Source organism: Ambystoma mexicanum, chromosome 14 (assembly GCF_040938575.1).
Source record: "Ambystoma mexicanum isolate Mex_15411 chromosome 14, UKY_AmexF1_1, whole genome shotgun sequence".
NCBI classification, from domain to species: Eukaryota; Metazoa; Chordata; class Amphibia; order Caudata; family Ambystomatidae; genus Ambystoma; species Ambystoma mexicanum.
The window spans coordinates 579,509,062-579,521,308 of record NC_090940.1 but is presented as its reverse complement, the minus strand read 5'-3'; positions in this window follow the sequence as shown (position 1 = coordinate 579,521,308).

Sequence of the window (12,247 nt, the reverse complement as noted above, 5' to 3'; positions counted from 1 at the left end):
GTGGCTTGGCCTCAAGATCTGGCTGGCTCTTCGCTGTATGTCTCCTGTGAAAGGGAGCCTTGGAATGCACTGTTCCTGAAGCTTAACCGTCTTAATTGGCCTTTTATAATGCGCTTAATATCGGAGACAGTTTCTAAATGCGAGCATTCGAACCTGTGGGTATAGTGTTAATAATGTAAATTTAATATGCAATGAATATATAATAATAACTATATAACGAAAAACAGAACGAAAATGTATGTGGTGGTAGGGTAAAGGGTTAAATCTTGTGGGGAAATGGTTGGGGTTGATTTTTAGCGGTGGGAAACAAGGGTTTGGGGTGGACCCCTTAGAAAAAAAAAAGAAAAGTACATTTTATGTTTTGTCGTTATGTAATTTTCATTATATGTGCATTTGTTATAAAATGATTTGTTATAAAGACATGTAACCAAACCTGTGTTGCTATGCTTTGTCTTGCTTCTAAGATGAATGCATTGCCCCTGAACTATCCTCTTGCCTGCTGTATGCTGATGTGAGCAAGGGGTGAACCCCCAAAGAAAGCAAACAAACGTCATATACAAGAGAATTAGAGATCTGGGAGGTCAACTCGCGCTCTGATTATGAGTTAGTATTGTGACCAGATTATTGTATCACACAGTACTGTTACATCAGAAATGTGGTTTATTCCACGTATTTGCACAACGTTACAGCCGACACGTGTTTCGACCCTGTGGTCGTTTTCAAGGCCTATTCAGTATTATCAGTGGTTATCACCTTGTTGAAATACTCGGTCACTGGAAGATGAATACAGTGTTGTGTCGAATAAACTTGTTCGGTTCCTGGTCAAATGCCAGTCTCCCCTCGTCAGAAAATGTAACACGTCACAATGGACACGTTGTATATATATTCTTGCTGCTATTATTTCAATTTGCAATCTGTGTGCATTAGTGCCTGAGCCATCCTCTATGAGCCTATAATAGACTGATTCGATATACCCTGGATTCAATTCCGCAACATGAATTACAGCCTTACATTACAAGAAACATTCTCCCGGTTATTAAGTGTTTGTCGGTAGTGATAAAATATGGGTACGGCGTTGTTACATTGCCAGGCTTCTTTTTTTGGTGGCTTTTTTGCCAAATATTTTCACCCGAAAAAACTCATTGGAAAATATGGGCTAGTGTGTGGGTAGTGTATATATGAGGTAAGAGGTTTGGAATAGGGAATGAGGGTTTGGGGGACGCTCGCCCAAATAAAATAAAACATGTCATTGAGTAAAAAAAAAAAAAATTGGGACAGAAAAAGGTGGAGTGCCAGCACAGGGTGGGTAGAAGCACAGAGTATGTTTGTTTGTTTGTTTGTTTATTTGTAGCGCGCACCAGACCCGAATGGTATCAGGGTGCGGGAACAACAATTCTTTAGGCTTACAAGTTGCTTATAGTTACATAGGTTACAAAGGCAAAAATGCAGATTAGTACAAAATACAGCACGTTATACATATGCATTACAAATGAATATTCACTACAATAGGCAGTCGAAGTGCATTGCAGTTGCGGGTCATGCACGAAGGTCAAAAAGTCCAATTTGTTTGCTAGGTCTACTAGGTGGTGTGGTTGGGCTATCGGTCATTTTCTTTAAGCCACTTAATCACATGTATTCTAAAGTGTGGGTATGATTGGTACATCCTTAATGAGGGTGGGAGGGAGTTCCACAACTTGGCAGCTTTGACGTGGAAGCTGTTTCCTCCAGTTGTGGTCATTTTGAACAGGGGAACTGATACACAGTTTGTATAGGCAGCTCTCGTGGGTCTAGGTGTAACTATTCTTTTAAATCTCCCTGTTAGGTAGCTTGGTGCTAGGTTGTTGAGATGCTTGAAAGTTAGAGAAGCAGTTTTTAATTTGATTTTGTTGACTGTGAAAAGCCAGTTAGGTTGTCTTCTAATCAATGATATATGAGCTCTCTTGGAGATTCCTAGTGCCGCTCTAAGGGCGTTGTTTTGCAGTATTTGGATTTTTTGTGTGATGTATTTATTAGACCCCAAATAGAGGGTGTTGCAATAATCCAGTTTGGACAACATGAGTGCTCTTGACAATGTGGTGCAACTATTTGTGGAGAGGTACGGTCTAGCTGATCTGATTAATTTACAAGTATAGGCTGTGGAGGATGCCATAACGTGTACTTGCTTAGACAAGGTGAGACAGGAGTCGAGGTAAAAAGCTAGTGTTTTTAGGTCCTTGGCAACTTTAATTCTATGGCCATCTATGACAAAAGTTGTGTAATCTTGGCTAAGTTTCCTGATGTTCAGTGTAGTCCCCGGAATGATGAGTTGCGTTTTGTCATCATTCAGACATAGTCCATGACGTGCCATCCATGCCTGGATGATGAGGTATATCCTATTCACCAAGGCCAAATCCTGCTTGTAATCCGCAGAAAGTGGGATGAGAATCTGGGTGTCATCTGCATAGTTAGTGATGATGACACCTAAAAGGTCAAAATCATCAAACAGGGGCTTAGTAAAAGTGTTATACATAGTAGGAGAGACAGATGATCCACACGTAATAGGAGCAGGTACTGCAGCCGCTGAGGTGGAGAAGACCCTCATGGTTCTTTCACTTAAGAAGGATTAGATCCATGCTATAGCCTGGGGTAAGAAATGTGCTGCAGACTCTAGGTGGTTGCAGAGCATTTTGTGATCCACCAGGTCGAAAGCTGCAGAGAGATCCAGAAGGAGAAGCAGAGCTGTTTTTCCTTGGTCTCTCAGCTCGTCGACCTGTGTCTTAAGATCAATGAGTGCTGTTTCAGTTTTGTGCTGTGGTCGGAAGCCTGATTGCCATGAGCCTAGGAATTGGTGCAGTTGCAAGAATTTTTGGATCTGTAAGTAGGCCAATCTGTCTAAAATCTTTAGTAAAAATGCCACCGTGGTGATGGGCCTATAGTTTGTGGGTATGGGCGAGTCTAGAGATTGCTTCTTGAGGAGGGGGAGGACCCAAGATTGCTTAAGATTACTTGGTATAATACCTGATGAGAATGAGGAGTTGATGAGTTTTGAGATAAATGGTGACAGGTCTCTAGCAGCATCTTTTATTATTTGTGCCAGGCAGTTATCACCTCCACAGTTTGATGGTTTAAGTGATAAGATTATTTTTTCAACCTCCAGTATGGACACTTTGGTGAAGTTGAATCTTAATTCAGGTTTGGCCGTAGTGCAAGGTGTGTTAGTCTGGGTGGTTGTGGGAGGTAAGTTTAGTTTTTGCTTGTCAGTTTTAGTTTGGAGTGTGACGATTTTGTCGCTGAGGGCCTTCTGTATGTTACAGCACCATACCTTGTTTTTGATGCCATTATCAGGTACTGGGATAGGGTTTTCCAGTTCCTTTAAGATTGTAAAGAGCTCCTTAGTTCCTGATTTGGCTTGCATTATTCTAGTGTCAAAGCTTTCTCTTTTAGCTTGCTTGATTTCAGATTTGTATGTTGTAGATATGTCGGTAAGGGTAGCTTTATTCGCTTCTGAGGGGGCTAGTCTCCAGGAGGATTCGCACTTGCGTTTTTCTACCCTTAGTGATTTCAAATAGGGAGTAAACCACGCATTTAGGTGTGCTCTAGGTTTGCTGTTTCTCTTTTTTAGCGTGGCAATATTGTCAAGGGCATTGGCCGTAATTGTGTTGAATTCGTTGACTATCGATGAAAGATCAAGATTGTCGGGCGGTGAGTTTACGGTAGATAGAATGAGCGGTAATAACCTGTCTGTGGTTATGTTTTTTTTGTTCCTTGTTAGCGTTGGAGGTGCTATACTGTTCTGTTGGGGTTGGGGTATGTTAACGTTAATAGAGAAGTCTATAAGGGCATGGTCTGTCTAAGCTTGTGGACTGATGGAGGTAGTAGTTGTGTTGCATTTATGGTCCGCCACCCAGTCAAGTCTTCGGCCTTTCTCATGGGTAGGCTGTGTCACTCTTTGGGTATAGCCATGTTTGTGGCTTGTGTGTCTTTGCGATCATTGAAGCCCACGTTCACGTCTCCTAATAGAATGGCTTGAGAAGTATTTTTTTAAATTATCAGAGAGTATCATAGACATGTCCTCTTCGAAAGAACCAATGGGTCATGGTGCGCCATAGATAAGGTGTATGTTAATGGTTTGTGAGTTGTAAGTTAGAAGTTTGACAGGGACTCACAGGATTTAGTGTGCCGGGGTGTTTCAATTATGATTGACAAATCAGTTTTGGCAATGAGTGCTAGGCCTCAGCCACGGGAATAAGTTCTGTCTAGCCTGAAAATTGTATAATTTGGGGGCACAGCAAGCATTAGGGCTGGGCCGGCTGCTTGGTGTAACCAAGATTTGGTAATGACTAAGAAGTCGTAGTTACTTATTTCCAGAATATTTCCAGAATGTCAGCAATTTCTGTGGCATGGGCTATTAATGACCTGGCATTAATGAGTGCTCCTTTAAGGGTGGGGCTGGGTAAGGCAGATCTATTGTGTGTGGATAGGCTGGTGTGTCGTTTGTAGTGTTTGTCTGTTTTATCTTTGTAGTTAGTACTAGTACTTACAGAGGAGTAGTTTAATTTAGCAGTATCCTTGTGATGATTCCTATTATGAGCACTGGTAGTAAGGTATCTAGCAGGCAGTTTGTATATCTTTGGTAATCTCGAGCGTAGCTTAGAGTTCCTTTGTGCGAAGTCACATGGAATGTTAGTTATAATAAGTTTAGGACTAGGTTCCCTTCCTAAGATCTGTTCCATGCTTAGGGAGGTCACGTCCAGTCTAAGAGTAAATTTGGGGATTTCAGTCGGCATATGTAGGGGGGGGTGTTCATAGGAGACATTATCAACCTAAGGGCAGTGAGGTGAAGGAAGATAATAAACATTGTGAACATGGACCAAGCGAGTAATTCAGGCATGGACGCTGGTACAAACTAGGTTAAGTCAATGGGCTGATCAATCTAAACAGAAACTTGAACAGTATATAGGCCGTTGCAATTGAGTTAAAGGATCTAGAGGGTAGCAGGGTATAGTTATCATAAAATGAACATTGTAGTAGCGCTAGATAATGAAGTTAAAGATTGGCAGTATTAATGAGTCTGATATAACTATAGGTAATCATATTGATAATCAACAAAGGCGATTTGTAAATGCAGGCATTCAATAACAGTGGATAGACAGCAGGTTTTGGATGTCATACATGTGCTAATCGTATAAGCATTGTGGTGAACACATATTTTCACACGCTAATGTGTAAAAGCTAAGCATGGTGGTCACAGTCACCAATGTATGTGCTAATTTAGGCATAGAGAGGAAATGTGTTATTAATGTCTATAACACAGCGAATGTTATGCGTGTAGCAAGATGATAGTCGGTAGTTTATAAAGGATTTACGTGGTAGAGTTTGTAGTAATTTACGCTGTGGCAAGCATGGGCTGGACTCACCTAAGTAGTATTTGCAAGGCAGTTCAAGTGCAAAGAGAATTATGGGACCTGGCTCCTGTGGCACTCTGTCAGCTCCGTCAGAACAGGCCTTCTTTCCTAGGCCTTACTTCACAGGCCGGCTAGAAGCCTGCCGGCTATTGGGCCAAAGAGATAACAAATGCAGCAGCCAATCTGGTGAGAATCGGGACAGGCACTCAGTGGTACAAGATCATGCAAAAGTTCCAATCTGGGCGGTGGCCATCTTGGAAGCTTTTTTGCTTTGTGGTTTCTAATGGATTTGGGTCACATAAAACAAAATCTGCATCTACTTCAAAGCAGGTAGCTTGTTAAAGACTAGAAGAGTGTGGATGTCGGGAAAAACCTAACAGCTGGTAGCGCAGATCGGGCGCGGATCAAGGGTGCAGTGAGGGGCTTAAAGGCAGTGGGTTAAAATGCCTAGAGCTTACCTCCTCTGGACGGTGCTTCTGAGTTGGGTGTACTGCTCCTGCTTCTTGACTTCTTTACCGGTGAAAGAGCTTATGGAAACCATATTGGCACTTCCAACAACATTGTTTCTCATCAAATAGAAGGTCAGATGGTGAGCAGCAAACCCTCTCGGAACGCTGCCCTCTCAAAATGTCAAGGCGCACTGGCAGAAGGAAGCCCTATAAACCAGCCTCATCCGTTCTGTGTGAAGACTAGGAGGATGGCCAGTTCACAAGAAGAGAAAAAAAGGGCCTGTGGCCAATTGATGAAAAGCTCAGTTCAGGAAGTCCCATGCTGCTTCTGGGGATGTCATTGAGATGTCGAAGTAGAACTTAGCAATGGCAACCAATTATGGTCTGACACTAGCCACATCTCCCTGGGGCTCCATTCCCTATCTGGGTCTGTGGCTCAGTGGACAAATGCATCCACTACAAAGACCCGTGTTTGACATCATGGGCACAGGTTCGAATCCCGACAGGTCCACTCACCTCTTAATCCTTCAGAAGTCAATAAACTGATTGCCATTAAGTTGGGTAGCAAAAAACATCTGTTATTAGTGCCAAGATGTAACTTTGGGGGTGCATCTGCACTTCACAAATACACCTCTTATGTTATCCCTTCTTCCGGCTGTACTGAACCATGAGAATAGCTTTACCTTCTGGCACATAGTAACTGGCCGTAAGGCCCTTTTCCTTAATGGAGATCATTTTGGGAACAGAGGTGGGCAGACCTAATCGGGGCAGAATAAGGCCAGAGCCAAAGCAAGAGACATTGAATGACAATAAAGAAAGAGAAATTGAATGGCAATAAAAAAAGAAAACAGATATAAAGAAAAACATTGAAAAGTGAAAAAAGAAATGAAAGTGTGTGTGTCTGTATTTCTGTGAGTGTGTGTGAGAGTGTCGGTATCCCTACATATTTTCCCCACCAAAAATATTGCCGTACATAAGGTCGTTTGTCTCACCATAGGTGATATTCTTTGGGGGGGTAATTTGCAGGAGCAGAGGTTAAGGGACCGCAGTGTCCATGGCTCAATATCGCCGCAAAAATATGGCGATATTTTTGTATCGCAATATTTTTGCGGCGATATTAACACATGGAACCAGAGTGTGCCCAACACAGGTATGTGTCGTGTGTGTGTGTCTCTTTGTGCACATGTGTGTGTGTCTGCACGTGTGCATATGTTTGTCTATCTCTCTGTCTGAGTTCAATCAGAGCTTTGAACCTGCTGTGCCAGCCATGAAAGATGCATGTCATCACAGTCAAAGACATGCTTAAATGGGCTTCCACTGGCATCAGTCACATCTCTCAGGAACACTGCATAACTAAACCCACAAAAGCACACAAAACTGCGTGATGAATCTCAAAATAAGTGTTTACTAAAGATTGCATTGTCAAATTAAAAATGTTACATTATAACATGACAATCTGTAAATCAAACATACAATATTGTTAATTTGCAGTAAACTGTTACATCACAGTGCACAGGTGAATGCTACTATTGACATACAAAGCATCCAGGCAATTTGAGTGTGGCAAAATCAGCTTTAGGGAGTTAGAGGTCCAGGAGTCCCAAGTGACAAAGATGTAGTGTGCAATGAGATCAGGATCCAACACGTCCAAAGTTCCAGGAATAAATGCAGAGGATGAGGCTTCCACAAACATCAACTCATTCCTTTGTAATATGTATGTGTCCAGGAGCTGAGGGTACTTCAGCCCTCCAAGCACTTGCTCATTAATTATATTCACCGAGCGTGAGGGCTCAACAGTCTCTAAGCCACTCCCCTCAATATATTTCATTTTATATTTTATTATTTAAAGCATGGTCCTAGCTCTAGAGCAGCAGTGCCCTGTGCAGGGTGTGGGGAGCAGGCGTTTGGGCCGGTGTCTTTTCCCAGTAGCGCAGTACTGTGAGTGGAGGCCTGTGCATTCATTGAGATTAGTGCTTGCTCAAGTGTTGTTGCAAAAGCTGTGCTTGAGAGATTTGCGAAATTGGAGAATTGTGGGGGGTATTCTGAGCAGATCCCAGGATCGAGTTCAGGAGGGTGGTGAATGACAAGAGCTAGATGTCCATTCAGCGAGAGAGTTATGTAGTTCAGCCATGCCCATTATTTTATTTTTTTTTCAATTGGGAGAGGGTTCATCAGCCCTCAAAACCAGAGACGTTTTTATGGGAGGGCAAAAGGGGCACTTGCACAAGGCCCCCACCTTGGCGGGGGCCCTACAAGGTTGCCTGATCTAAAGAAGTAAGACTCCTTTGTTCACAAGACTTAAATAGCACACATCGTGATATTTTAAGGCATGGTGCTGAGGTTCTAAACCTATTGCCTGTCTGTTTTGGCAAGTACATTCTGCCTCCATTAATTCCTCATGCAATGCTTTCTCTGTTCACTGTGGTATGTATAGTTTTTGTGTTCCTTGCGGCACAACTCCTGTAGCATTCTTTTCTTCCTAAGTGAATAATGTTGATCATGTGCAGTAGCCAAATTTGAAATGCATATTGATAAATTGAGTGCCACAATGGTTCAGAAGTTAGCTCAGTGTGTTAAGCACTCATTGCAGTGATATGTGTTCCTATGCAAGATTAGAATAGCACATTCCTGTAAGGCTGGCTGAGCCTTTCCTATGTCTGAAGTTTATAAACCTGCCTGCATATGTACTTGGCCTTGCAGCACAACAGGTGCTATTATCAGCATTGTACCTGCACCAGATAGGGGTTGCAATAAAAATGAATGGTTGTCATCCATATGGTGAAGGTCTAGAAACTGATTTGTTCAGATGGGGTGTTGTAAAACCTAGGCAATCACCTCCAACAATGAGCATAAACTGTTAATCCAAGAGACGAAAGAGACGAAAAAGTATCCACATTTGGAACCAAAGCATTCATGCTTTTATTCTGATTTGCCAGCAGACAATACCGTGATCCTGGTCAAATGATCTAATATCTCATACATTACTGTACTGTCGTCTTTGAAGGTTGCCTTCTCGCATGCTGGTGGCATCGTTTAGCCCATTACTTGATCTTTCTTCTTACATAGGCCATTTGAGTGGAAGGGATGGTAGATAGAAGAGAGCGGACCAGATGGTGCAGGACTCAGGCAAGCATATTTTAAAGTCTGCTCATTTGACACAAAAAACACTTTGCATGTTTGTAAAAGTCAAAGGTTTTTCTGCACGTTTATAAATTACAATTTTACAAGCCAGTGTTTTGGAAGTATGTAAAGCTTTAAAATACAAAAGAGAAACCCAGATTAAATCTGTTAAATCGCACTGATTGATATGCTTGTACTTCTCTTGATGATGGAGAGAATGAAGCTAGAATCACTCTGTGTTACACCCTTCTATACTATTTTGTTTTTAAATATTGTCAGCTGCAGTGGGATAGCAATATGGCCTGAACAGGCACCCATCATTCTTATGAGGGTTGTAGGTCATTTGGTTGAATCAAAATGGTCGACAGGACAAATGGTCGACACCAAAAGGTCGACAGGTCAAATGGTCACATTTTTTTTGTTTTTTCACATTTGTTTTTGGGGGGGGGCCCAACCCCTTTTTTTTGCTAAAAAACCCTTTTTTTCCCTAAACGAAAACCTAAAAAATATTTTAAAAAATTCGATCATTTGTCCTGTCGACCAAATTGTGTCGACCATTTGTCTGTCGACCATTTGACTAGACACCTCTTATGAGCAGTGTGACTTAATCGACTTACTGAGTTATGCTCATTCGTAATTTTCCTCCTATTGATTCACCTTGGCACAATCCTACTCAAGACATAATCTATCCCACCAGGTGCATAATAGGTGATCACTGTGTGTCAGACCCGAAGTTATATCCCCTATTGCAATTGCTGGCTTTATGTAATGTGCTGATCTATGCTATATTGTAAGTACAGAGGATCCGCAGGGTTGCACCTCCAACTTCCTCAACTCTTCAAAGACCTACACATGGCAGAAAAGCACTTTATGAAGTCTACATAACATGCCACCTAGCTTGTGGGAAATGAATTGTGGCATTGGTCAGTGCACTTCTTAAGAATGTGTCTCCCCTTACCTTTTCACTCCACCCAACACTCTCTGCATTGGGCTCTCCAGCTAGGCAGATCCTTGGCCATGGCCAACTGATGCCAGCCATGCCCGTCAGACTCTTCCCCATCCCATTGCCGCTTCATCCCATATCTGTCCAGTCACGGCAGTCCAGGAAAATAAAGCCAAGCGGAATTCTTGGATTCCTAGTCATTTCATCGGAAAAAAGCATTGAAATGCCACACCATCGGAAAAAAAACATTGTTTACCAAAGCATCGACAGGCTATCTTTTACATGTAAAAGTGCCTTTCCATCGAAAACCAGTCCATCGAAAATATAAATGGACTGGTTTCAATGGAAATGCACTTTTACATGTAAAAGATAGCATTTCAATGTATTTTTTTGTAACATTAAAACGTTACATGGAGCTGTCCAGTGCTGACATTTCGGTACTGGCCAGCTCCTGTAACGTTTTAATGTTTTTTTTGTACATTTTTTTGTACATTGGAGGGGATGCCCCACAGCACCCCCAACCCTAACCCTAAATCTAAACCTTAACCTAACCCTTAATCTAACCCTAGTCCCAACCCTAACCCGAACCCAAACCCTAACACTAGCCACAACCCTAATCCTAATCTAACCCCTAATCTAACCCTAGGCCCACCACTAACCCCTAACCCTCACCCCTAACCCTAGTTTCAAATATACAATAGAATTATATTCAATGGAAAGGCATTTCGATGGAAATGCTTTTCGATGCTTATAATTCGATGGTATAGCATTCGATGGAATGGTTTTAGATGGATTGACTAGATACCGAATTCTCGGTTAGCTGAAGCCTGATAGTGTGTGTGAACAGGGCATACCGGCGGACCTCCACGCAGCACGCGGCTAATTACAGCAAGGCATCCCTATAGCAATTGATGCCACAATGCATGGAGGCAGGAGCCGGTCGGCTGCCCTCTTTCATAATCGGCTTTTGAGCACAGTCTTGCTCGGTTTGCTGTGCAGCTGTCAATGGTGGAAGAGCTGTGGAGATGCAACTCGGGGAAGGGGATCTGTCAAGCACTGCCGCTCTTCATCTACCCCAGCTGAGGGGGTGGAGGGGGACTCCAGCGCAGTGTGCTACTGACATCTATCACATCATTTCTCAATAGATTTATCTGTCACACTTCCAAACAGAGAGTTACACAATGGCGTCCACCTAGCTTCAAATGCTCCACTGGAAGAAGCAAATTGTCCCTTACATGCGCTGTTTATTCACATATTTCTATCACTAGGCCACAACACAATAGCATGCAAATGTATGGCTGCAGAGTGTAACCTGACAGCGAAGCCAAGCGCTTAGGTTGGGAAAGGGAGGGTAAGAGAAGGTTGTCACATAATATGCGCTGCGCATCTAGATAGCTACTACTGCACGCATGCACCGTGGGCCTTGAATTTCCCAGAATACCCAGAAGAGCTCTGCAACATGCAGGACTGTAAACAAGACGTGCTCAGCATGTAAGACACTTATATGCTCTCCCCAGCATGTACGTACTGCCATCTTTGGAACGGGAAGCCATGTTGGCCCTAGAACATACAATGGGTCACCTCCTGTATGAGGGTAGGAGCATGCGTGGCCTAGGATGTCACTAATACACACACACACACCGACACCACACAATCACGCACACAACACAGGAACACAAACACGAACACACAAAAACCACACACACACACACAAATCCTCACATGCACCACACATAAAAAAGCACACATACACCACACACACACACACATATGAACCACACACAAATCTCACACGCACAGCACACAGGCACACACAAACCCACATAGTTCACACACACAAACCACACACACACACACACACATGCGCCTACCTACACACATATATACACTCTGCTGACTCCGCTTAGATGCACTGCCAGAGACACAGTCATTGTTAAAATAGCGATTTGACCAGATGATAGATGTATATTCTCTCTCCAAAGCTTTGCTCTGGACTAGGCAACATACAAAAGCACTGTGCGTGGGCCTTGGTTTGAAGAAAAAAAATGACGTTGATTAAAGTTGATGTTTTAATATAGTGCTTGTTAACTTGTTTCACAGCACCAGTTTTAATTGCAGCCGTTTTAATGACACACACATTATCAACCGCAGAAGGATGAAAAAAACGAAGTTGGCCCTTCAAGGGCGTACACATGCCACCTGTAGCATGAACACAGGTCTCAGTGGCAAACCCTAACTCGATGAGCTATCTGTCCCCCAACCCAAAGGCCTGTGTGCAGATGCGCCTGGCTCACAACCATTCTATAGTGATGACAGCAGGACAGATGCCGTTCAGAAAGTCTCATAGATAT